Source organism: Manis javanica, chromosome 8, assembly GCF_040802235.1.
Source record: "Manis javanica isolate MJ-LG chromosome 8, MJ_LKY, whole genome shotgun sequence".
Lineage (NCBI taxonomy): Eukaryota > Metazoa > Chordata > Mammalia > Pholidota > Manidae > Manis > Manis javanica.
The window spans coordinates 64,121,539-64,147,946 of NC_133163.1; the positions used below are offsets into that span (position 1 = coordinate 64,121,539).

A 26,408-nucleotide genomic window follows, 5' to 3' on the forward strand; every position below is an offset into this window, starting at 1 on the left:
ATCACACCCAATTTTGTTCCTAGAGTAGAATTGGTCCTTTGTTATGGTAGACACTGAGATTTCTTTCCTTCCTCTGAGATTAAAGAAAGTATTTTAACTGGGCCACCAGTTCCCTCTACCAGTTAATTCCTAAACGCTCCTGAGTGCTGTAGATAAGCTCGCCCTCTTTTCCTGTCCATAGCCATTTAGGGAACACCCCTCCCCACCTTGGCTCCAGGGGCAGGTATGTGAATAGATAGCAGCCCACTGGTAGCCAGCATGGACATTACTGCCAGCTTGGGCCATGACTTAGTAGCCCCGATGATAACAACTCTTGGACCTTTCACATGTTTTGAGGATGCTTTTCAAAATACCTGCTGGTTCTGTCAGGAAAGCCCAAGACAGTGACCTGCCAATGTTTGCTGGTCCTCCCTCAGGTGTTTCTTCCGTTGCTCTCCAAGGTGCTTCAGTATTAGGGAGCTCCAGATCAGCAGTAGGAGTGCAGACAAATCTCCTCTGCAGGAAATCAGCATAATCTAACGTCAGAAATATTTCTAGAACCCAGGAAAGAATCAAGCATGAGTCCCTGGAATATACAGATGTGGGATGTCATGGACTGCTGAAATGCTGCCTGTTCTCCCATCCTGCAGACACAAGAGGTCTGGGCTCTGAGCAGGTCAGTGAACAGCAAAGCAAAGGCCTCCAGTTAGAGCAGGGCTCCACGTACCTTGTTGTGCTTGTTGGGAACAAGGTAAGAACGTGCAAGTGTTTAGAAACTTTTACAGCAATATGCTGGAAGGACTTTATGACAGTTGAACCTAATAACAAAAAAAATGGGCTTATATTTGCATGTCTTTTGTTTTAAATTCTTTTTTGGTAATTTGTTCTTATTTTACAAAAGTTTCACTCCACAATGGATGGGAAATTATTTAAAAAACGAACTGGCTCTTCACCACAGATCACTTGAGAAGTGCTGAGCTAGTTCCATGGCCTCTGAAGGGCAGTTCTGGGCACTTGCCTTCTACCAGAGATAGTGGATGACCTGTGGAGAGGTGCAGATGGCACCAGGGAGAAGGAGGACAAGGGGTCTTCCCTTTGTCTCTAGTTCCTTCTCCAAAGAGCACACATATCCCTGGGGAAGCAGTGCACCAATAGTAACCAGAACTGAGACAAAATTGGAGGGGACTGCAGTTACCAGAGGGTCTGGAAAAGGCAGGAGCAGTAGGAGAAACTGTGGTTACCGCCTAGAACTTAGGCAAATGTCCTTCACAATGCACCTTAGGAGCACATGGAGGAAGCTCTGAGAAATAAGGATGTGAAGGGAATCATGGCTCACACCTCATTAGTCTGGAATGAAGCTGGATTTGTGATCCCCACTTAAGAGAATTACCTATCTTTAAGATGCTCATATAACCCCAGAGAAGGAGAGACTGGCAATCATTGCCCTGTCACACATGAGAATATACTGGCATACTCCTGTGCGTCACTGACTGGAGAAACTGCTCCTTCAGAAAGCAGGGAATAACACACTGGACAGATACGTTCTAATGAAAAGAGGTGGGATTAGAAAAGGGCCGTGCATAAGATGGCCTCATTATTGATCTAAAAATGAGGAGAGCCAAGTAGTCGAGAGGCATCTGGAAGGACCTATTAAACAAAGTTGTTAACATTGTATTTTAGAGCTGTCTCTGCTGGGCCCTGATCTGTTTTTATAGTAAATCATGGTATGAGGTGATATTCGGGTTCCCACGGAACACGGAACAGGCTTCCGCCCTGCTTGCCTTCGAGGCGGCCAGCTGACCACCCCCTTGCTGTCCCACATTCCCGAGAGGAGGTAGGACGGACACTTCTCTTGCTGCCTTTCTCACATGACTCAGTACGCCCGCCCTGGCCTTGATGTCCTTGTTGACTGAGAGGAAAGAATCAGGTTGGGTGGGTTCAGGCTCTTTAATACGAGAAAAGCTTTGGTGCCTTAGTTTTTGGAAAGACAGGAAACACCCAAGCCGTCTAGCATTTTTGTTAAATTAGAGGGTGCTCTCTGCCTTGTAAATTCTCCTGAAATATATCTTGGCTTTGACTTGGTGGTGATGCACGCATGTCTGAGTGTGCCTGCCATGTGGCATTATTTCTAGTCTGAGGTGTTTGCTAAATAATTAAATAACTAAATCAGGAAGGGTTGAGATTAGACCTTGGGTTTCATGTTGCTTGGTGCCACAGCAGGAGGGGGACCTGCAGTGTGGGGGGCTACAGTAAAGCAGAAGCAGGATTGAAAACTCAGCTACCTTTCTCTTGCATCAAACCTAAGTTAGTGAGCATGCAGTCATGGTTACTTTAGGGGATGCTTTGGAGTGGCTGGACCCAACTTCAAGGAGTTTTATTGAGACTGACAAGGGAGGGCAAGAGCAGCAGGAAAGCCATTCCCAGCTAACACTTTAGAAACTTTAAAGCCAAGCTGCTACCGTCTGGGGCTGAAGCAAATGATCTACCCTGGCCAGGGCCTCCAGGCTGTGCTTCCATGTCTCTCCCTCCCACAGTTTTCCTGCCCTGAAATACCCAGGGACAGCCTGAAATCAGAATCAACCCAGTCACTGCTCCCTAAAATTTACAATCTGATTGGCTACCAAGACTGGCCCAGTAATGAAACAATGTTAGTAAATACTAGATTGTGGCAAAGATTACAAGTAATATGGTGTTTCAAGAGAGAGGGCCTGAGGAATCTGGGAATGTTCGTGGAAAAACTGGGCGTGGACTGGCATTGCGTCCTTCCCTCCTCTGGAATCAGATGAGGTGTGAGTCCCGGATTCAGCAGGACTTGCTTTGAACAAGTATGTAAGATCTCTGGACCTCAGTATCCTCATATACAAGATACTGAAAATAGCAATTAGTCCTAGGCGCTCTTGAGTGTTAAATCCTGGCTGAGTAAGTGGTCAGTAATGTGTGATCCCTTCCTTCATTTCCATGGCTGTAATGAATTCCCAGGAATGGCTCACCAATCTGGATGTAGTGGGGAGGCAGTGCTATAAACAAGCCATGAGTCAGTGGTTGCTTTTCCTATGTACCTTGTTCTCCCAACTGGGCTGTTATGTGTCCCTTAAACCAGGAATTCCAAGGCATAGTTTGTACCAAAAAGGTACTTTGCCCAAGTACTCACTTAGCTAAAAATACCAGAGTTCCCAATATTAATATTATTAGTAGTATTAATCAAGTTCTTGAGCAGTTCAGCTCCCCTTTTTAAACTCTCCTAATTTGTAAACACTTTCCCAATTTACTATACACAAAATAGCAAGTTATAAAATCCCAGCTCTGAACTGGAGTGCAGTTCATTCTGGTAAATAGGCCTGGGTATAGTTCAGGTAATGTGCCTATTTACCAATTTATTCTGGTAAAATAGGCATGTTTAAAAATATGCTTAAACATTTTTTTATCAGTGAGAAATTGGTCCTGGATAGAAAGGAAGTACAGCATAATGAGTAAGAGCATGGACTCTGGGTGCAAACTACCTGGACTTGCTTTCTGGCTTTGCCACTTTACTAGCAATGTGACTTTGGGTAAATTATTTAGCCATTTGGTGCCTCAGTTCACTCATCTGTTAAATGGGAAAATAATTGTACACATCTCATAGGGTTGTTGTAATGAGTAAATGAGTTAAAATATATGTTAAGCACTTAAAAGAGCATTAAGTGCTGGTGTAAGTAGTAAATACGTGTTGGCCATAATATTATTATGTCCTAGTAAAATGGGAAAGGGAAGGTTTTAGGTGTGGAGGGATGTTATACCCTAAAGAGGAGGGTACCCAGAGAACAAGTACTTGTGGGGCCTGGTGAGGAATAGGGAATTCCAGGGAGGAACAGAAATGAATGCTCTTGGAGAAGCATGAACCCAAGTGCCAAATCTGAATGAGACTGTCCAGGTTTTTGACCACTAACATTGAAATTGTCATCAGAGGGCTCTTTAGAATTTGACAGTCCCTGTTTTAGACTCAGGGATTCTTGGAAACAGCCTCTCTGCCAGCCTGGCCCAAGACTTGTTTCGGTGAGGGTGACATGCAAACGCAGGACTGAGTCAGTCATAGGCCCTTTGTTCTGTGTCCTGGACTTCTGGGTGCCACTGCATGGACATGTCCAGTTTGGCAGGCAGCTGGCATCTTTAGGATCCAGGTTGTTATCAGATGGACACTCACTGAACAGTGTCCTTCCCAGTCTCGTGGTGTGTGCTGCAGTGCACGTAGGCCTGCATACCTCATATCTCTGCCCAGGCAATTGCATCCCCACCACTCTGCCCCATTCCAAGGCAGCTGGAGCCAGCTGGGACACAGTGCTTGGGGAGGGAGCCAGGTATTTCTCCTCCTTTCATCCTTTTTAATTCCACAGGCACTTTCTTCTCAGCTTGAGCGCTCACTGTAATGCCCAACAGGGGAAAACAAACCCAAAAGGTAAGAACTAAGCTGCATCTGCTCATGGGGCTGCCTTGCTGTTCTGAAGTGATGCCAAAAGGCACAGCCTCTGCCCTCCAGGACAGAAAACCTGGAAGCAGCATGTCCTTTTCCCAGCCGTTGCTTGCCCTGTGAGTGTATTGCAGAGAACTACATGTCAGTGGCACACTGTTTGGCCTGGTGTTCAGATCTATGTTTAAATACTAGTGTGGGATTCAAAGTCTGAGTGGGCATGGTCTCTTGGTCAGGGTTTGCAGGCCACTCTGTTGGTCCCCAAAGTTGGACTCTTACATCAAAATGATCCCATGCAGTTCTGATGACAGATGGTTTATGACAACTCAGCCTGGTTTGGGAAATCTCGTTGCTAATATTCTTTTATCTCAGCAGAGAGAACCATGTTTGAATACTAACAATTGGTACCATTTATGGAACACATGCCACACCCCAAGCAGCCTGCTAAGGGTGCTTTACATAGTGATTCCTACAGCCTCCCCCAAATGGAGGTAGTGTGCTCAGCTCTGCTTTACACAAGACACTGTGACTCAATGATGTTAGGAAACTTGCTTAAGGCCACCCAGGTAAGAGGCTGGAATGTCAGTATCTGAACCAGGCAGTCTGATCCAGGGCATACCGCTACTCACCATAGTGCTCTCTGCTGTGACATCTCTCAGCTTATATGTCTCCAAAGATGAAACCAATGCCTGAAAATGATCATCCTCGTTGTTATAATTGGTCTTATCTGCCAGCAGGGATAGAAGTTTCTACTTGGTTCATACTTTGGTTAATTTGCTACATCCTTGATGTTTGGGATAATAATGTAAAAATTGCGGTATTTCCTCATTGATTTAAGTCAACAAATATTTAGTGAGCATTTACATTGTGCAGGCATCATACTAGAGTCAGCAAAGAGGGCCACTGGCAGGGTATTTGTTTTCAGAGAATGTGCCACTCTAGAAAGATAAATTATCTTCCCAAATTCCACAAGATGGTCCACAAGGCTTTCTGAGAGGGGCCCCACTTCCCGTTTCAGTCTCAATACTCCACATTCCCTGTCTTTGGCTTCTTTTGTTTGTTGAGCCTTTGTGCCTTCTATTCATTCCATCAGTTTGAAATACTCCACACCTTTGCCTGGTTAATTCCTCCTCACCCTTCAGGTCTTATTTTAAATTGCTTTTATTTAGGGGATTCTTTCTCAATCCCAAAGATTAGGTCAGGTTCCCCCACTGCTTTTAATTTCTGTAATTAATTGATGAGTTCACCAGATGCTTAAGGGCATCAGTGATGCTTTTCTTGTTCACTACTCTACTCTCAGCACACGATAGGTGCTCACTAAATACTTTGAAGTGAATGAAGATTGTGAACTATTTAGTATGGCAAAAACTGGGGTATGTTAGTCTTGCAAGAAGCAGACATTAAGGATTAAATGTGCCAGCATTTTGTTAGGGGGAAGGCTTATGAACAAAAAATGGGGAGGTAGCTGGAGGAAGCTAAGGGAGTTCCTGGTCCTAGAGAGAAGAAGAGAGGAAAGGAAAGAGCGGGAGGCTGTTCCACACCTTCTGGGGTGCAGCCGAGGAGCCATCTCCAGCCACACTGAAGGCCCGAACAGGACTTGGGTCTCCCTGCCATTCACTCACTGGCTGGGAGCCCTGTGGGAGGCGTGGCCTGGCGTGCTGGGTGGAGCTCCGAGCGCGGGAGCGCGGCGCTGGCAGCTACGGTTTGGAAGCTGGGGGTCCCTTTCCCTGGTGGCAGTTCAGAGGCAAGAGGAAAGGACTTGCAGATAACAGGGAGGTCAGAATTTACCAAAAGTATGTCTTCCGCAAGAGGACGGAATATCTTACTTTGGAGGCTCCGCCAGTACCTATGGAACTCATACTGACCTTGGACACCGCGGAGGACGCTGGAGGAGGAGTACACACGGGCTCTCCTAAGAAAGCTTCGAGCCGGCCAAGAGGCGAGCTCACACATGTGCTCCTGGACCTCAGTTTTCTCATTTCTAAAATGAAGATAGTGCCACGTCTTGTGGGACGTGTGGCATTTGGATCTAGTGGCCTCCGCCAATAGGGTAGGGGCTCGGTAAGTAAGATGTGAACATGAGTTTAAAAAAAACTGATTTGTTGTCTTTCCCACCTTTAATTCTAGTCACTTCAACAGGGTTGATAGTTTTTTAAGGTTTCGAAGAAACTTTTGGCTTAGGATGTGTGCTTTCCTTGTAATTATGGTCATCAACAGTCCCCTGAGGCTCTTTTTTTTAAAGAACTTTTCAAGTAGAAGAGCTGCAGTTTAAATATGATCAGCACCAAGGGAAGATTTAGTATTGAGTTACCACACTGAAGGAAATCTCAGGGGAAAGGCTCTGTGGTTTGGGCTCGGCCCAGCGAGCTCACTGAGCGGTTGGCTTCTTACCTCAAGGCAGTGGTTCAGTTTGTTCTCTGTTACCGCACAGGCCCTGGGACACTGCTGAGGCAGGGTTCTTGCTGCAGGGGAAGGTTGTGGAGCCCTGAGAGAGCTGGAGGTTTGGGTGGGGTGGACCTGCTCCCTTTTCCTCAATGCCAAAGTAAGGGGGGGGGGTCTGCCCTTGCTCTGCCCGTCTCCTCTCCCCCAGCACCCTTCTTATTATATATTACTCTTTCAATACATTTCTCCCCTTCAGTACTGCCCTGAAGTTAATCTTGTCCTAGTTTCACCCCTTTAACTGGCCTCTTCTTTCTAGGAATTGGTTTAATTCACAATCCTGAGCAACTAAGTAGTAGATGCAGACATTGTGCCTAAGTATTCCAATATGTAGAATGAGGGGGAGGGAATTGGCTAAGGCATAAGATGTATACCTGAAATGTGAACTACTCTAAAATATATATAATATAATATAAATACAAACAAAGAATCGTGGGAATGAAGAGGAAACAGATTTTCCAGGTGAGGAGGCAGTGTTTGATCCACGACTCAATGTTAATCAGTGAGAAGGAGATTCCATACCAAGGACGTAGCATAAGCAACAGCTGGGTGTGTTTGCCCTGCTCCAGGGAGACAGCGAATTTGTGGTGGCTGGAAGACAGGGAGGGCTCCAAGGTCAGATGAGAAGAAAAAAGTGGGGTGGCAGTAAACCATGGCAATCCTTGAAAAACTTGTTCAGGATTGTCAAGAGAGCCAGCCATTGCAGGGGACAACGTTTGAGGTATTGAAGAAGCAGTGTCTAGGTCAGGGACAGAAATGAGACAGAGTAGCCAGCAGCCAGAGTAGCAGTAATTTGGGTGACAAAGAGAATGACTTCAGTAGAAATGAAAGTAAGGGGGCAGATATGAGGGCCAGAATGCATATGTGAGTTGGAAAAAAAGAGGGCTTTGAAGGTGACCCAAGGTTTCAAGCCTGCATGAACTGGGGGTGAGGGGCATGCTACTGAGAGAGGGAACCCAGGAGAAGGGTCTGCTAGGCTGGGAGTGGGGATTTTCACATTGGTCACCTTGCATTTGAGGGGCTGTCAACATGTGCATCTGGATATCAGATCTGAGTCACACTGGTGATTCCCATCTGGAGCTCAAGCATTTAAGTCAAGGCTGAAGATGAAGTTTTGGGGGTTGTCATCACAGGGGTAACAGCAGAAATGGCAAATGGTTTAACTCCCTTAGTCACCCAAAGAAGGGCTTGGGTTTCCAGTTGCAGGGGTGTTGCATGGGTGAAGACAGGTGGATGGCTAGTCCTGATCCTCCCAACACAGTCCTTGGATCCTTGAGATTCCAAGAAAGGAGTACATTAGCACAGCTTCCCTCTTCTCCCTCAGTTGTCCAGCTTCAAATTCTGCAAACAACAGCTGGAGAGGGTGAGTGAGGGTCAACTCAGCAGCTGCGTGTTGTGAATCAAGAGGCATCCAGGATGAAGATACTGTCTGGCTACAGCTGCTGCCAGAGAGAGAGAGGGGGGGGAGGGGAGGGGGAGGGGGAGGGGGGAGGGAGAGAGAGAGAGAGAGAGAGAGAGAGAGAGAGAGAGAGAACCATAGCAGGGAGTGGATAAAAATTAAAATTTACTGGCCAACTTTTTAAAAGGGTGGTAAATTAAATATTCTTTAGCAAGTTTTAATTCTGTATCAAAGATGATTTCACTTCATATTTTATTCCAAATCCTGGTGATTAGAGTATCAGAAATCTATTCCTCAGGATCCTCCAGTGAGTTGAACATGCAGCGCATGCACACCCTGGCCACAGTGACAGTGAGGTGTGCTCAAAGACTTTGGGGTTGGCTAGAAACTGCCACCAGGCTGGTGCTTCAAGGAGAAGCACAGGGATCTGGAAATATGTGAAAAGATTAAAAATTCTAGAAAAGGCTGTTGTCCCTAATCCCAGTTGAAGAGAGTCCTCTTCCTGGGAAGTGATTAGGGATTTGTGTGTGTGAGTTTGTCCCTAGCCAAACAAATCTCGATCTGGGTAATCTGTTTCTAATCATAATTTGGATTACCCCTCACACTAACCAAACATTTGTTTGTCTGGGGAGGCCAGTCCTCAGGCCCCAGAGAGGCATGACAAACCTCCACTGGAGACCCAGCAAATGCCCGGCCAGTAAACTCATTCCAAGGCGAGTGTTGCCTCTTCCTGCGGGGAAAGGGCTGGAAGTACCTTTTCCCAGGGCCTGGGTCTCCCCAGCCTGGAGCTCACCCCTTTGGTCACTATTGGTAGACTCTTTCTTTCAGGGACCACCTTGAAATGGCCTGGAGCTGCCCCTCATGCCAGGGCAGGAGGGTGGGTGTGGAGGTGGGGCTCTGAGAAGGAAGCCACTGTAAACTTTGAGACAGCCACAGCTCCCAGGTTTCTCCGAGGTCTTGTTTTGACTCAACACTCCAGGTAGGAGAGAAGCCAGAGAGGTAGCCCAAGCTAAGCAAAAGTTAACTTAAAGCTTAGCCTCTTAGACTGTCCATATTCATTAAGACAATTACCATGAGTCTGGAGTTCAGTTTCAAGCAAGTTTCATTGGTTTTGAAAGTAGCCAACTTTTAAGAACCAACTGACCCAGTTCTGAAATGCACAGTTGTTTATGAAGTACTGCACTTGAAGACTACAAATGGGCTAGGAGATGAGAAAAGGGTGGTTTTGCTAAGTCAGGATAAGGGGGGGCTCAGAGAAGGTAGATTCATAAAATGAGGCAGGCAACTTCACAAGTGGAAATGGATTCTCATTTCATTAATGATGTGCAGGAAAACTTTATGTCATTATTAATGCTTGTGGTATACAATGACATGGGCTCCACCCTTGCTATGAGCACAAGAATGGATGTCAAGAACTCTACTGCCTTGTCAACATTAAAAAATTCTCACTCTGCGTGCATACATGTGTATGTGCATGTGTGTTTGACTTAAGGGTTTTAGGAGGAATGCTGGTAGTAGTGGATAAGACATATAATGTGTTTCTACTTGTGGCTGTCAGAAGGAAAATACATAAGAGGAGGTGATTAATTACTGTTTGAAAAGTACTTGAAGATCCTTTGATGAAAGGTAATTAAAAGTATGAGACGTGATTCCTGGCTGTGTGATAACGTGTGATTATATTTTAGAGAGGTGATAGACTATCTCAAATACATTCCTTTCCTACTCTCCAAACAGGAGAATATGTGCTGGGAGGGAAGAAGGGCTAGAAGGAGAGGGGATGTTGGAGCAAAGACTGTAATAGTTACGTTAACTGGGAGGAGGACAGTCTAGGGACCCCGAGTCTGTGCAGAAGATGCATATCCAAGAGGGGTGCCAGGAACTTCCTTTGCTCCCCAGGGGAGTTTGCCACCTCCCACTGCCTTGCAGTCTGAGCTGCATTGACTTTTAGGATGGCCTGTTTGTTCAAGTTTTGCCAAAGGAGTTAATGGCTGCTTCATCATCACAGGGGAGAATATCTTCTGTTTTTCGAGAGAACTGCAGAATGGTTTTCTGTTGTATTAATATTTGGGGAATCATCATGGATCGTGAAAACCTTTATTATTTGTGTCACTCATGGACCTGCTTTTCTTAGAAACCTCTACGTCTTTTTTTCAACAAAGTCATATTCTGAGGGGAGGTGCTCTCTAATCCAGGACATGGCTTGAGTGAGGCTGCCCCTGGGACCCCATTCCCCTCCCTCCCTGCCCCCCACTGGGTGCACGAGGCAGCAGTGTGAGCTGGTGCAGTCTGGGCCTGCTTCTCCTACCCATGGGGCTTCAGGCAGTGAGTGAATCAGCCCTGAGTCAGTGTCCTCATTTGTGGACTGGGATAGGAGCAGGGTCCCCCTCTGGGTTACAGCATTTAAAGAGTAATCATATATGACACTTAGACTGGGACCTAGTGGGTAGGAGGCACCGGGTGAGTGTTCCTGCTGCTTGTACCACTACTGCTATTACCTGCTAAGAGACCCTAAGCTGACCTAGAGAAACTGTTAAGATTATTACTGTGATCCTTATTAAAGCCTCCTAAAGAAACAAAGGTTGCTTTAAAGCAAAATGCTCAAGTAGATAAAATTGTTTTTGGTGCTGTCTCATTTCTAGTCTTAGTTTCTCCATTTTCCTTTTGGCTCTTCCAGATTTCTGACACAAGACCTCGGGCTTGAGGTTTTAGTCATGTGTTGAGCATTTAAGTGTAAGCTATTTAAGGTTCAGATACCTACAAGGATGAATTCATACTTTGTAAGGAGACTGGAAGCTTGACACTTTTCTGAAACACAAAGTAATAAATCCATAGACATCTGGAACTTTGAAGCTGGACTTCAGGGGCTGCCTTGTGAACCCCAGCATAGGCAAATGATTCACCTGGGAGGTGGGCACAGCTGGTTAGTGGGAGAGTGGCATTAGGTTCTTGGTTTAAGTTAGACAATTTAGAACTATGAACATGTGAAACATGATCTGACCCCTTGTGAAGCAGCTTCTACTGAACTGTGGCAATGTGCTACCCATCTCCAGGACAGGATAAGATTGCCTATAAAACTGTTGTATGCACTGAAGGGGGTGTTGCTGAGGACATCATCATGATCCTCTTTATGTAGACATTGGGGGCCATAGCTTTCTAAGTACCAGGAATAGTGGGTGCTTCTGGAACAACTGTTTTCATCTGATAAATGTTATGAACTTTGTATGGTATCATTTGATCATGTGTTCAGTGTTTTTTTGCATTGGATACTAGGGAGCTCAAAATAGCATTCTGTCTCTCTGCATCAAAGCTAATAGTTAGGACACATTACAGATGTTCATTACAGCTGAAAACTTTGTGGTCAGTTTTCCTAAGCTGTGTTCAACTGAACACTAGCATCCTATGACACATGGTTATTTCCAGGGGGAAAAAGGAGTTGTGGGGTTATTCACATTGCAAACTTTACCTCCTGCTTGGATATTCTTGTGTACATATTGGCATCTTAAAGGTTCTGAGCAGTCTGACAGTTTAAAATCAAAACAAGAAGAACTTTAAAAATTTTGTTTACCCCTGTACTTACAAAACTTACTTGATCACAGAATCTTTTTAAAAAATTATCTCAAAAGTCTCTAGTTTTATATGAAATACGTTCTGGGAAGTAATACTGTTTAGGACTCTGTAATTAAATCTTGTTTATTGGTTTCATGTCAGTACAAAAGTTGATTCTTAACAGTGCAAAACTTGATTCTTCCTACTTCTGTGTCTCAGGGAGAGTCTAGGTGTGTATATATTAGACCAGATGACTGATGAGGTCCCTTCAAGCTCTAAAATTTGATGATTCCTGATTTTTAAAAATGGAAAGTCTTTCAAGATATCTGCTCATAGCATTAAGAATTCGAGTTTACTAACATGAACACTAAAGTTAGAAGTTAAAACATTGTTTGACATTTTCGGTATATCCATGTCTAATCTAAAAGATAACTTTAAAAATCATTTATAAAAACAACCCCAGTAGTGTTTACAAAGATACAGATTTCCTTTGGTAAGCATCAAAGTCAAAAGTTGTAAAATTTTCATCTAAACCCCTGTTTGGGTGTAGAATTGACACCCACCCCTTCTGCTTTGATAAAGCCTGGCATAATGGGAGAATGCAACTTCATGGTGTACCTCAAGGGAGTTGTGCAGCTAGATTGATGCGCCAAGCGCAAGGCCCATGCAGAGGCTGCACTGTCCACTGAAGCACCTTTGCCTTTAAAACCCCTTCCCCTCCACTCTCCATTAAAACTCATCAAACAAAAAGAAACAACAGTAAGGACCTCCAGCCTCAGCCATGTGTTCATTACTTGGGTGAGAGCCTGGAAGTTGCTTCAGACTACACACTCAGCTTCTGGAGTTGTTCCATCCCCTTTTCAGTGAACCAAACCCAAGGGGAAAAGCAAAATCACCTTCAAAGAGAGGTGACAAGCTTCAGAGAAAAAGGAGCGGCTCTCATGCCCAGGTCCTTGACATCCGGCTCCTTCAGCAGCTTACTGGCCATGTCACTGTAACTCCAGGGGCTTTCATTGCCTTTCTCTCTGTGTGTGATCATGGAGGGGTATGATTTTGTTTTTTCTCTGGACTACTTGTCTCACTGAATTTCTGTGTTTTCGTCCTGTTTGACTATGCCTTTTTTATGTTAGGCATTATATCACAAAAATGCATATGCCCGTGTCTGTGCCCTTGAGGAACTCACAGTATAGAACAGGTGGGCTCTAGAAACCATTTCCATTCAATGTGACAGACTCCTAAAGAGCCAGGGAGACAGTAAGGGAGGGGACATTTGAGTCAGGTCTTAGAGAATATTTTGGACGCTGATTTGTCCACTAATAGAATTACTTTTTCTGCTTCATGGCAACTAACCTGCAAGAAGGGAAAATCAAAACAGTAAGTTATTTTGGACTAACTCAAGAGACTAACTGACAGAACTCTTTAATTAAAGGCTAGACTCTTATTTCAAATAATTCAGTGAATATTCAGGCCTTAATCATTTCAATTTAGTGGAGAACAAGACCCTCTGGCAAGTAGGCTCTCTAGAACTTACTCTAAAGTTTCCCTGATGTAAAGAGGTTCTGAGGTTGTCTTTGATTTTTGAAATGCCTAGAATTAGCTTTGCTTTATGTTCAGTAATGTCTAGTTTTCCAGTCTTATGGCAGACAGAAAATAAACGGCATGTTCAAAGTGCTGTACAGATGAAAATAAAAATAATTACTGAAGAACTGGTTTTACTTTAAATTTCAGAAGCAGTTTTACAGACTGCAAGAGCACGTAGGGTGAGCTGGCTCCTTGAGCTGCTGTTCCTTAGGTGACGCTGCAGGGTGGTGTGCAGTCCTAGTGCAGAGCAGAAGTTCGTGGATTTTTTTCAAGTTACTTTTATCAGACAAAACCATAGGTGTAACCATGTGACATAATATCCATCACTTCCCTGGCTGTACAAATAATTCTCTAAGTTGATGTTAATCTTTCTCTTTAGCAAATATTCTTTTTCTTTAGACTCAGCACTTCAGAACTTCCCTCCCACCCCCAACCACCAAAATTAGATCTAGTAATGATTTTGGGTGGTCTGTGTTCATTACATTTAGACCTCATCACACCTTTATCTTCTGTCTGTTGTGGGGTTGAGACAGTATCCATCCAGCTGATTATCCATACCCCAAACTTAAATAGGACCCTCACCATTAAAATCATGGGGCTGGCATAGCATTTGAAAGCAGCATTTATGTTTCAGTTTCCAATTTGAAACTTAGGATCTGCTATTTCCAGACTTGAGGGTTTTGCTCCTCACTACCTGTTATTTTACATTCTGTTACGTGTTTCAGCAGGGATGTGTGGCTCCTACCAGTTCTCAGACTCCTTAGGAACAGGATTGTGTCTCTTTTTCTTTGTATTCCATAGTTGCTTTTCTTAAAAAGGTGCTTAAGAAATATTTGTTAGATATGTATTATATATTTATCCTAAAAGTTCATAAATAGATGGTCAAACACAGGTTTCCCTATGTAAGAGAAAGTACCATTCATCTAAGTCTCAGAACCTGACTTCTTAAAATAATTTTAAAAAAAAAAGGGCAGATCACAGAATCTCCTCATAGATGTGAATTCCTCCCTAGTGAGAGTCAAGGATTCTAACTGACTTTGGCTCAGAAGGGACATTCTATTTTAGGATCTTGTGGTTGTGGATCCTATACTCTCTCAAGAGAGGTGAAATCTGAACCGTAAAATCAAACACCTTGAGTGTCTGTGGAAGGGCAAGGCCAAGTGGCTTCAGCATTTCTTGTCTAAATCCCAGGAACATGCTAGCTACTGTTTACTGAGCATGGACTCTGTGCCGAGCATTAGGCATATGATCTCATTTAATCCTCATAAGTATTTTGAGGTTCAGAGAGGTTAAATGGCTTCTGCAGGACCACATATAAGTAAACATACATAAAACTGAATGTAAGAGCAAGCCTCCCCCAAGCTTGGCATTCTTCCAGTGCTCCCTGTCTTAATGAATGAAAATGTTATCATCTAGTTCCTCCAGCAAGAAATCCTCCCTCTATATCCAACTTCTGAGTCTGCTTATGTAATGTCCACCTGTCCATAGTTTTCCTCCATAGCTTCCATTCCAGCCCCAGCCACCATTTGCTCTCCATGGACTCCTCAGTAGCTTCTTCAGTAGTCTACCTTGCCCTCCTTCAAATCTGTTCCCCACACTGAAGCTTGAGTTCTCTTTTCAGGTAATTCTTCTGATTAAAAATCCTCCATTGATTTTTCTATTCATTTTTAGAATAAAGACCAAAGTCCTTAACCAGGCCCATCATGGCCTGCCTGGTTTGGCCGCAGGTGTCTGCTCCAGTCTCTTCTCGCTTTCACTATACCAGCTATTTCCCCAGCTTAGAATGTTCTCCCCTTCTCTTTTATAGTCTAAACTGATGCACACTCAATTGACCGAGCTCAAATCAGTAGTGTCTCCTCAAAGGACTTTTATGTATTTTTATGGCTTTGTGTGTGTTTCTCTTTCATAGTTTAATTTTGTATTTATTTACTTAATTATTTGATTACTATCTTGCTCTCCCAAGAGCCTGTGAGCTGCATGAGGTCAGGAACCATGTCTGTTTTCATTCACCAGAGCCTAGCCTGGCACCTGAAAATAGTGAACAGTTGATAAGTATTTGTTGCATAAATCAATACATTAAATAGCTGGCAGCACGATAGAACAGAGATTTGAATTCAGAAGTTCAGCAACCCCTCCCTGTCTTTGGTGTGTTGTCAGGCACCCAGTGGTCGTTATCAGATGACTGTAGTGTGGAGACAGAGCACAGGAGAGGCTGGGAATCCAATTTATGCCTCCTTGAGGGCCTGGGATGAACAGGAATGGGCTGTCTATTGAGCTTGTGGTCACTGAACACTCACTCTGCCCTAGCACCATTCCAGGCACTTGGTGTAGATTCTTACAATTAATCTCTCTCAACAAGCCTTCAGGAGGTTAAATAACTTGCCTAAAGTCACACAGAAAGTTAAGTATGGAGTGTGCATTCAAGACCAGGCCATATGGCTCTCAAGCACCTTTGCAACCTCTTTGCAGTCCATTCTTGGCTTACCTTGATCAATGTTTTTTGCCCCCTAACTATGAGTCCCTCTCTGATCTTGGTTTCTGTTCTTTTTCTTTTAAATCTGCACTTACTTCTTTTTTAATTTTTCATCTACCTTCTTTTTCCCCCACCTCTTTTCACCCTCCCTCTATCTTCCCTTCTTCTCCCCTCCTCGTTCCATTAGTGATGAGAACCATGACATTATTTACCTGAAATTTATATTTCAGGAAGTTATCTGTCAGCAGCCAGGAGCTTCCTGCATACTTTGCAACTTTGTAGAACAAAATGTAGATGAGAGTTATAAATCTCTAAGCTTGCATGCTCTTACTTTTATGATTGGTTAAGACACAGTTTTAAAATCACCTCCAATTTTGAGCTTTGAATTAGCCCAGTAAAGGTAGTAAAAGCAATATAAAGAAAGGGAAATAAACTTCAAAACTGTCTTTTTTCTTTTTTTTTCCTTGTGAGAAGTCCACTATAAATTGTGGAGATGCTTCTCAAATAAAATGAGATTCTGCTGTTGACTGCTGCTTCCCTCTACATTTCATCTCCTTTCTCTTACTCACTGAAACCTCTCTGGGGACACTAGGTAATCTGAAGAAGAATTGAGTGTTCAGGCATAAGGCACATAGATTTGCATTTCTGGGCTAGCATGATATCACTTTCATTTAACCCTCCTACTGACCCTTGTTTTCAACACTTTGGTTCCTTTTGCCATCTGAGAGTAAGCGATGTGCTTGACCCACAGATGGAAAGCATCCCCTGGCCTCCAAAAGCAAACAGCCCTGAATCCCCCTCTTCAAGGCTCCCAGCATAACTAAGGTCCTTTCAGTGAGGAATTGGCCAACATTTTAGTTGTCTCTAAATGTAGATTTTATTCACATTTAATAAGGTAGTTTTGTGTGCTAATGGAAACTGAAATAGACATTAGAAGTCACGTATGCAGATGTGCCCATGGCTGCCAGGGTTTTGCACCTTCCTCGTGGTTATTAGTCTGTGATGTAACGAGAACAGTATTGGGGAAAGATGGATGTTGTATGCTCTCTTTAGCATGAATCATGCCAGGAATTCTATGAAGACCCACAGTGTGCCAGAAAGAAGAACGTGACATATATCTAAGGCTTTAGAACAGGCTGTTTCACTATTTTATTCACACTGTAATTTCTGTTAAGAGGGAGCAAGGGCCCCAACAAGATTAAATGACTTGCTCTGTAACAGGTGTAGGTCATTAGTTTGTCTGCAATGTGGTCCACTTGGCTAGATGACTCTTGTGCAAGGTAAAGGTACATCGTAAAATGCAATGTATTGTATAAATGTTGGCTATGAACAGGATGATAAAATAATTGCAATAACATATTAACGAAGTATTTGTTCCCCAAAGCTTACTGTCCTCAACCAATAAGAATAATCTTATTGCTTTTTCTTAATTATAAAATAACATAATTGTGTGATATGTGAATTATATCTCAACAAGCTGTTTAAAAAAAAGTAGAACAAGAACATTGCAGAAAAGACAGATAAACAATGAAGATAAAATAAAAATCTCCAGTAATCCCAATTCCCACAGATAACCACTAATGACATGGTTTGTTTCCTATTATTTTGGTGTATGATACACAGCTAAAATAGTGCAATAAGTAACTTTGAAGTCTTTTTCACTTAATGTATTGTGAACATTAAATATTCTTTGCCTCTACTCAGTGTTCTGTCATAGAAATATTTTATAAAGAAATTAAGCAGTTCTCTATTATTGGACATCTAGCCTGTCTCCAAGTTTTTGACAATGTCAAAGGATAGCTCTTTAATGAATATCCTTGTAGCTATATTTTAAGCATATTTGTGATGATTTATTGGATACACTTCTAGCTATCTAGTTGATAAACAAAATATGTAACTCTTTTAAGGTTTAAACATACACACACATGCATGCATGCGCACACACCTCTTAAGGTTGACTTAATTTATATATTCTGTATACCATTGCACTTTCTTTTATATATATTCCCCAATACTAGATATTATTAAAAAATATTTTCCAATTTGACAAGTGAAAAATGATATCTTACACTTGTAATTTTAACTCCTTAGATTCTTAATGAAGTTAAAAACCTTCTCAAATTATTACTGGCCATTTAGAAATCATGTCCTTGGACCATTTTTCTTATGTGTTGTATATCTTTGTTAATTTGTAAGATCTTTACAGTTTAATAAGGGTATTAATTCTTTGCCATCCATTTGCTTTGAGTTAAAGAAAAACTGCTGAAATGGAAGTGATGCAGATTTTTCCTTAGAAAGAAGACCAGTCCTGCTGAAATGGGTTATAGAAACAAAATATGCTCTAACTGCATTCACTTGGCGGTGAATAAGTTTGTTAAGTGTATACTTATAACTTATTAACTAAGGATTAACTCATACAGGTAGAGACACTATGTTATTCCTTCTGTGTAGAAGCAAAGAGGGAAGTTACTTATAACCCAAATGTTTGCCTCCGTAGTTTTCTGTCAAATACTCCCAAATCAAGAGCCAGAAAGCATCATCATTACAAATAATTGTGGCTTTACTGAGGTATATAAATTATTTTATGTTAAATAAAAGAAAATTATAAATAGTTTTGGGCATTAGCCAATCTTGTATTTATAATATCCGTTTCCAACAATTTTTTTTATTGAGGTATCATTGATATACACTCTTATGACGGTTTCACATGAGCAACATTGTGGTTACTACATTCACCCCTATTATCAAGTCCCCCTCACACCCCATTGCAGTCACTGTCCATCAGCGTAATAAGATGCCACAGAGTCACTAATTGTCTTCTCTGTGCTATACTGTCTTCCCTGTGACCCCCCCCACACCATGGTACCAATCATAATGCCCCTCAATCCCCTTCTCCCTCCCTCCCAACCCACCCTCCCCCACCCCTCCCCTTTGGTAACCGCTTGTCCCTTCTTGGAGTCTGTGAGTCTGCTGCTGTTTTGTTCCTTTATTTTTGCTTTGTTGTTATACTCCACAAATGAATGAAATCATCTGGCACTTGTCTTTCTCTGCCTGGCTTATTTCACTGAGCATAATACCCTCTAACTCCATCCATGTTGTTGCAAATGGTAGGATTTGTTTTCTTCTTGTGGCTGAATAATATTACATTGTGTATATGTACCACCTCTTTATCCATTCATCTATTGATGGACATTTCCAACAATTTTAATTCAAATATTTTTAAAGGTCAATTTGTGCTTTCTTTTAATTCAACTGCTTCATGGATAGGGTAGTTTTTTCTCTATCTTAGCAGAAACCTAAATTGGGACAAACAGGCTAGAACTGCAAGACAGACAAAAGGAACACCTAAGATTGGATTGGATGACCTAGTGGACTGGATGCACAAATAGAATTTGGTGTTTGATGATACTGTGTTCCTCTCTCCTTCTCTCTAGTTGGTGCATGACCTTGAGTAACTTTCCCCTTTGCTGTGATGCAGAAGGAATAGTAGTACCTCTATCTGGCTGAGACAGGTGGTGGAAGGAGATGACTGAGTTGCCCACTAGACCCTTTAAGCATGCAGTATTTTCCAAAGAAAGATGCTTAATCCTTTTGCCTGCTGCTTAAAAATGTAAACGTGCTTAGGTGTGTACCTACTCACATACATGGGTATTAGTTTGCACACACAGTTTGGTGCCTAGCCACTCATCTTTAAAAATGTTTTTTTGGGGTTTACCTTTCAGAATTGTAAAATGTATATGTAAGTAAAAAGTTTCCAATAAGATTACTATTTTTTAATGACTGGCAGTAACTCCTCTTATTAACTAATATAGATAAAGATGGCTACATCTTAACCCAAAGAGGTGTGTAAGGGTAATTAAATGGGTCTGTTAAGTTGCCCCTCATCTAGAAAAGGACCGCTATTTTTAAACAGAACAGCACATCACTTGCTTTCAGATTGTGGTGTGGGAGTGAGGATAATACTTTAAATGATAGAATTGGCATTTCCATCTGTTGTACTTCAAACACAGGCCTCCTTCAATCTACCAATCACAAATATAAAAATTCTGTCAATAGTTTGGCCATCTGGATTTCCCTTCATACCCTGTTTTCACACCTGGAAATTCAGAGCAGTTCTTTGATTGATGTTTTTCAAAATTGCCTCATAAAATCAAAAGACAGATGAACAATATTTTTCTAAAATTGTAAATGGTAGAACCAACATTCATAACTGTTGTTACTGCTTTTCAAATTGTTAATAGTCTTAGCCTTGGGTTTTTTCAAAAATGCTTTTTTAAAAAAATTACCAAACATTACATTCTCACTAGCTGCTTGTGTTAAAACAGTGGCAGAGCTAAGAGTAAAGCTGTGGGTCTAGTAGTTTAGTGCAGTAATAAGCACGGTAGAGTTCTCCATTCAACTTTAAATATTTATATGCTCACAGTTTGCCTTCTCATTGGGAGCCAGATATTACCTTTGCTTTGTCAACTGGCAGGCTCTGCTAATAGAATAGACATTTAAAATACCACTTTGAATCTGTCTAAGGGTAGAGCATTATTCTGAAGTTTTACTAAATTAGCTGTTCCACAGATCTGTCTGCCTTTCTCTGCCTTGGTACTGAGCCCAGCCTGGGGTCCAAGGGCTGCCTTACAGCAATGCGGTAGGCCCCAGATTTCCTTCCTCCTTAGTCACTCCTTAAGCAGCAATTTGCCTACTTTTGTTGTTTCCTAATTTTTAAGAGAAATGACAGACAAGGTATTAAGCTTTGGTTTCTCTCTAGATCCTATCAGTTTCTTCAAACACAGTAATCCCCTCTGTGAGCCCCGGAGGACTGCTGGGGATTACTTGGCCCCACTGGCCAGCTGCTCCCTCTCTCCTGCAGAGCTGTTTGATTTTAGGGAGTAGGGAGCTAATTCTGCTAAGTGTTGCACACTTGGAGACCCTTTTAGCGTGACCAACAGTGTAGAAACAGGAGTGCTCATCACTTTCCTGGTATCACAAAACGACCTTGCCACTTAAATACCGCATTTTTTACTTCCTTTTTGTTCGGATGAGGGAGCAGATGCAGTCTTGTGGCAGAATGAAGCTGACCCTGCCTAGGATCGTTCTGTCTGCTAGCTCTGCCCCAGCGAGGGAAGGCCTTTTCAGTAATTACTAATACGCTTGAAAGATTCAGGGCACAGGGGGACAATTATATACAAGATCTGAACCATCCACTCTGAACCATGTAGCATTACTAATAAATATGATAAGAGAAACTCTCATCAGGTTAAGAATGTGGAGTGTGAAACATGTTGCTGCCTCATTGGGGTTTTACCTCCTCCTCTCTTTGTAAAGCTTCACAGTAAGTGGCCCAGTGTGAAACTGGAACGTGGTGTGGGGAAAGAGGATGGGTGGAGGAACGGTCATGTTATTAAGTTATTGCAAATGTAGTGACTGGTGATTTCACACGTACACATTTCTCATTACAGGAAGCTCACACTTCTGAGAAACCATGCTCTGTGGGCCCCTCAACACCAAATTTTCCATTGCCTACCTCTAAAGTCTCAGCTTCCCAAATGCTGGCTTATTTTATCATGTCAGTTGCTTTTCTACTAATGAAGCAGGGAGATGGTCACTTGAATTTCAGGACTAAGAAAGCAATCTACCTGACTCCAGCAAATCTAGAGAACAAAAGAGATTTTTTTAAATCACTTACAGATTATACTATGTTCTTCCTTCACTTTACAATGCTTCCTTTGAGATGGCTTTTTGTTGTTGTTGTTAATGAGACCAAAATAATCTTGCCAGTAGGCTCTTGGAAAATTACCAACTCCATTTGTTCACAGTTGCCCATCCCTTCTCATTTCTTTTCCTTCTTTATATACAGAAATTTAAAAAATTTTTATTTATTTTTCTATTATAAAAAGTAGTTTCTAATAAAAGCTCATAAAACTTTGAACAACAAAAAGGCATATAAATTAAAAAACATACTCCCTCTCTCAGTCCCATTTCTTCCACAAATCAAGTTAAAAGAAAGGTTTTATATATAAAACTAAAATCGTACCAGAGGTAGTTGCTGTTAAATTGAATTAATATTAAAGAGCAAAACCTGTTTAGAACAGATCCATACTTGGAAGAGGAAGTTTTGAACCATTTCTACCATTAACTCATTGGGGAATTTGTACTCAAAAGGTCATTTAAGACTCGGAGGCCCACTGCCTCCTTTTGGGAAAAAGGAGCACAGGGAATTCTAGGCTTAGTGCCCATCTTTCCCGTCACCTTGGCCACAACTGGTTGAGGCAGGAACCAACATCTGACCAAAAGACAGCCTGCTTCCGGCTCCCTTACCCCTTGTGAGGAGGCCTGGAATGGCACTGGATTGAAGCAATCAAAGTCTCTCTTGGGAAGTCTGAACTTGAGACAGAGGGAGAGAGACCCTGAAAGAAAGAAAATCAGACTGACTTACAGAAACAGTAGTCCAGTGTCAACACAGAAAACTAGAGATGTTGGAAGGAGAAGTCAGTGAGCAAACGCACTGAAGCAATAGATGAGTTTAGTAAATTGAGGCCATGAAAGAAGGTGTAGGAAGCCATCAGTTAGTAGAAGAAGCAAGTAGAGAAAGAAGTAGGATGCAGGAGATGCTTCAGGAATGGCAGGGTGCTGGAGAAACTGCTATTTCATTCTGAAGGATGTTCTAGTTCCCCATGAGGACTGGCATGTGGCTCTAGAAACCATTTACTTTGCTCCCTCTACCCTCCCTAGTATCCCTACCTTGGAAACTTTGAGGTAAATGAGTAGTCCTCCGTATCTTACAACTTGAAAAATCCCCACTTGTAAAAAGAACAGGTTGTTTATAAATAATCATGAACAGTTTGAGGGAGACATTATAGAAAGACATATAGATGGCCTGGGAGAGCTTTACATGGTGGTGAATGCTTCACCAAGGTCACCACAATTCAAGGTTTTTTTTCTGTACTGTAGATCTCAAAATTTGATTTCATCTGTCAGTCCATGATGATTTACACCAACTAGGAAATTTATAAGTAATCCAATGTGCATATTTATAAGGTGAGGTAGAATTTTCCAGAGATAGGGATCCCCTTTTTATAGATTTTGGCTCTGTTGAGTGTCTTTTCTTTATTAAAATTATCTTTAGGGTCTTCACTCTTTTCTCTGAGCATTACTTCTCATTTTCCTCTTTTGGGTCCATCAATGTATCTGTTCCCTGCGATTTGCCTTCCATCGGTCCTTATTTCCTTGCCCTCCGTAGAGATGTCTTCCGTTGCCATGGTTCTCTACACCCCTAGTGCCTTCTGTCATGTAGCCTTTACTGCTCTAACACCTTTCCCTGTTTCTGAATCTCTGTGGGATACTTGGGCCTGAAAATTTCATCAGCATCTCAAATTCCATGAGTTCAAATGGAAATTATTTTCTTCTCCCCCCAAAGTTCTTCCTTCTGTGTTCCTTCCCCTTCTCTAAAATGGAACCTCAGTGAACCAGGCCCAAAGCTCAGAATCCTTTTACTTCTTTTTTCCTCCTGTGCCCAATAGCTATCAGTGCAAAGTCCTAGCAATTCTACCCATGTAATACCAATGTCATTCATTCCCCTAGGTATTCGTTATCTAATTTTGCGTAACAAAATTTACCAAAGTTTAGCAGCTTTAAACAACATATTTATTATTTAATACAGTTTCTGAGGATTAGGAATCTGTGGCTTAGCTGGTTTCTCACGAGGTTGTAGGCAAGCTGTTGCTGGAGCTACAGCCACCTCAGAGTTGATTAGAATGGAGAATCTGTGTCTAAGATGACTCATGTGGTTCACAGTGGGTCCCTCTTCCTTGCTGGCTATTCGGGTCTCTCTTCCTTGCTGGCTATTGGCTAGAGGCTTCAGTTCCTCACAGGGTAGCTTTCTCCATAGGGTTGCTTACAACAGGACAACTTGCTTTTCTCCATAGGTAGAAAGAAGACAGGAAGGAGGGAGGGGGAGAGGGAAGGCAGGTAGAGGAGACTTAAGATGGAAGCCACAGTCTCTTTATAACCCAGTACTGTTGGTCATACACCATCAGTTTTGGATTATTCTATTTGCTAGAAGCTAATCACTAAATACACCCACACTCAATGGGAGGGGAATTAAGAGATGTGTGGAAGAATTCATAGATGTATTTTAAAAACCACTACCACCTCTTAATTTCTACTTCCATAGTTAGCCTTCAGATAAAGGCTAAGATGTTTAAATGGTCTACCTGGCCCAACCTCTCTGAGTGTTTTCAGCCACTTGACTGTATTCCATTTATCTGTCAATCTGCTTTTCTCTCTTTTTGGGTCTTTCTCTCTTTCTCTGTCTCACATTCCAGCTCCCCAAGGGAGAAGCTCTGATTGGTTCAGGCAGCTGGTACCTGGTGTGACCTGGAGTACCTAAAGGTTACTGGAGAGCTCGTGAGCCTAAAGGAGTCTCTTTTGGTTAGGTGTTGGCTCCTGGCTCAATCAGTTGTGCCCAAGCTAGTGGGTGACTTAACCCTGCCTAATGCTCCCTTATCTGAAGCCACGGTCCCCTCATCCTTCTCTGTCTCCATTGGCCTTTTTCAGAAGGTCTCAAGGGCCATTTCCCCTCCTTCCAGAGTATGTGCTCATTGTGCTTCTCCGCCTGGCAAGCTCTTTTCTCTGGTCCCCATTTACCTCACTCCTGTGCATCTTTACATCTCAGTGGTGTCACCTCTTTGGATACGACTTCCTCACCCATCCATCTACATTAAATTCTTCGTGTTCTATGAGAACACCTTGTACTTTTCCTTCATAACTCTTGTGTGGTTATTTGTTTAACATCTCATTCCTGTACTAGACTGAAGCCTGTGCAAGGGTGGAACCTTTTTGCTTACAATGCCTGTGAACAGTGCTAGGGACACAGTGATTATTCACTAGAACACATCTCCCATCCTCCAGGCTCCTCTGTCGTATGCATGGTGGTATAAATCCTTCCCTGGCATTAATGCTTCCCCTTGCTCACTTTCAGAGGCCCTCTAGCGCCTGTGGATCACAGCCGCCACTCTAGCCATGGCCCTTGGTGATGGGGCCCCATCTCTCCTTTCTGATTTTGTTTCTCAGCACTCCTTTTAACAGACCCCAAAAGTTCTAACTGCAGTGAATTACTTGCTACTCCTGAAGCATACCTTGTGGCTTACTCTCTCTGCATCTTTGCTTCTGTTGTTACCAGGATCCTGGAATATAGTCTCCTCACTAGGATTATATTAAAATCTGCCTTCAGAAAGTCATTAGATTGGATTTTGTGGGCTCCAACATATATATATATATATTTTTTTAATGCACATACACACATACATACACTTAGAATATACTTGGTAGGTACTAGGAACTAGTCTAAGAACTTTTTGTATTGTAATTCATTTAATCATGATGACAACTCCATAAAATAAATCCACTACAGACAGGCACAGAAAGCTTAAGTAATTGGTACAAAGAAACACCTAGTAAATATCAGACCTGGCATTTGAACCCAGTGTTCTGGCTCCAGAATGCAACTCTTCAGCATGTAGCTCACTGCTATTAGACTGTTGCTTCGTGAGGGCGATGGAGATGTCTTGTTGTTCACCTTTGAATCTCCCTAGGGCCTTGCACCCAGTAGGTTCCAACTAATGCTTAACAAATTAATGAAGAGAAACCAGTGGCTCAGACAGAAAGTGATAGAGGAAAGCTCATCCTTTAAGGACTGTCCAGATAACCGTCTCATGTTTTCACTTCTTTGATCATATTTCCTCCCTGGCCCAAAGGGTCTCATTTGAATCCCTTAGTTCCGTGTCCCAGCTCATGGATCAGAGACATTTAGAAAATGAGTAATCTGGGTGCACCATTTTCTCCTTTTCTGTGATTTGGCTTTTGCCATCTGTACATTCACTCATTCCTATGTAGTTTTTGCTAGATTTGAAAACAAAACAAAATTTTAAAAAAGAGAGAGAGAAAAAGAAAGGTAGAAAGAGAGAAACAAAGAAAGTACAGAATGCCCAGCTAAAACTGAGTTTCAGTTAAACAATTTTTTTTAGTATAAGTATATCCTCAATATTGCATGGGGCATACTTATACTAAAGAAAATTATTCACCTATCTGACATTTAAATTTAACTGAGCATCCTATATTTTGTTTGGTAACCCCATTCCTGTGGCTTCCAGGCCCTGGGCTCTCGGCCTCCCCTGATTGCAGTTTCGGGGCGGTGACCTCATCTTTGGCACTTCACGGGCATTTCATGCTGGGTGACTGTAGCGCCCCATCCAAGCCTCGTCCACTGTGAGTGCATTGTTTGTCTGTCTTGTAGTAAAGAATCAGCTGACATCAGGATTACTAAACAGTACAAACCAAATGTCCTTTCCCAAGCCATAGTTCTCCAAGGCCCAAATAAAACTGAAACAGTTACTGAGAATCAATACAAATACTAGTTTTCAAGGGTTGGGACCAAATCAACTTGATTGGACAGAGACTCTCTAGGTAATGAACTGTCCCCCAGCACAAGCATGTGTGTATGTAAAGGTGTCCTTACAGGTACAGAGTAGGTATATCAGCTTTGAGCATTTATTGTC

At 42.3% G+C, this 26,408-nt stretch overlaps 1 long non-coding RNA gene across 4 annotated transcripts in view; it reads left to right on the top strand.

Annotated features, from left to right (window-relative positions):
- Positions 1-26,408, top strand: part of LOC108385644 (uncharacterized) — a 135,657-nt gene that overhangs the window by 71,521 nt on the left and 37,728 nt on the right. The window lies entirely within an intron of this gene.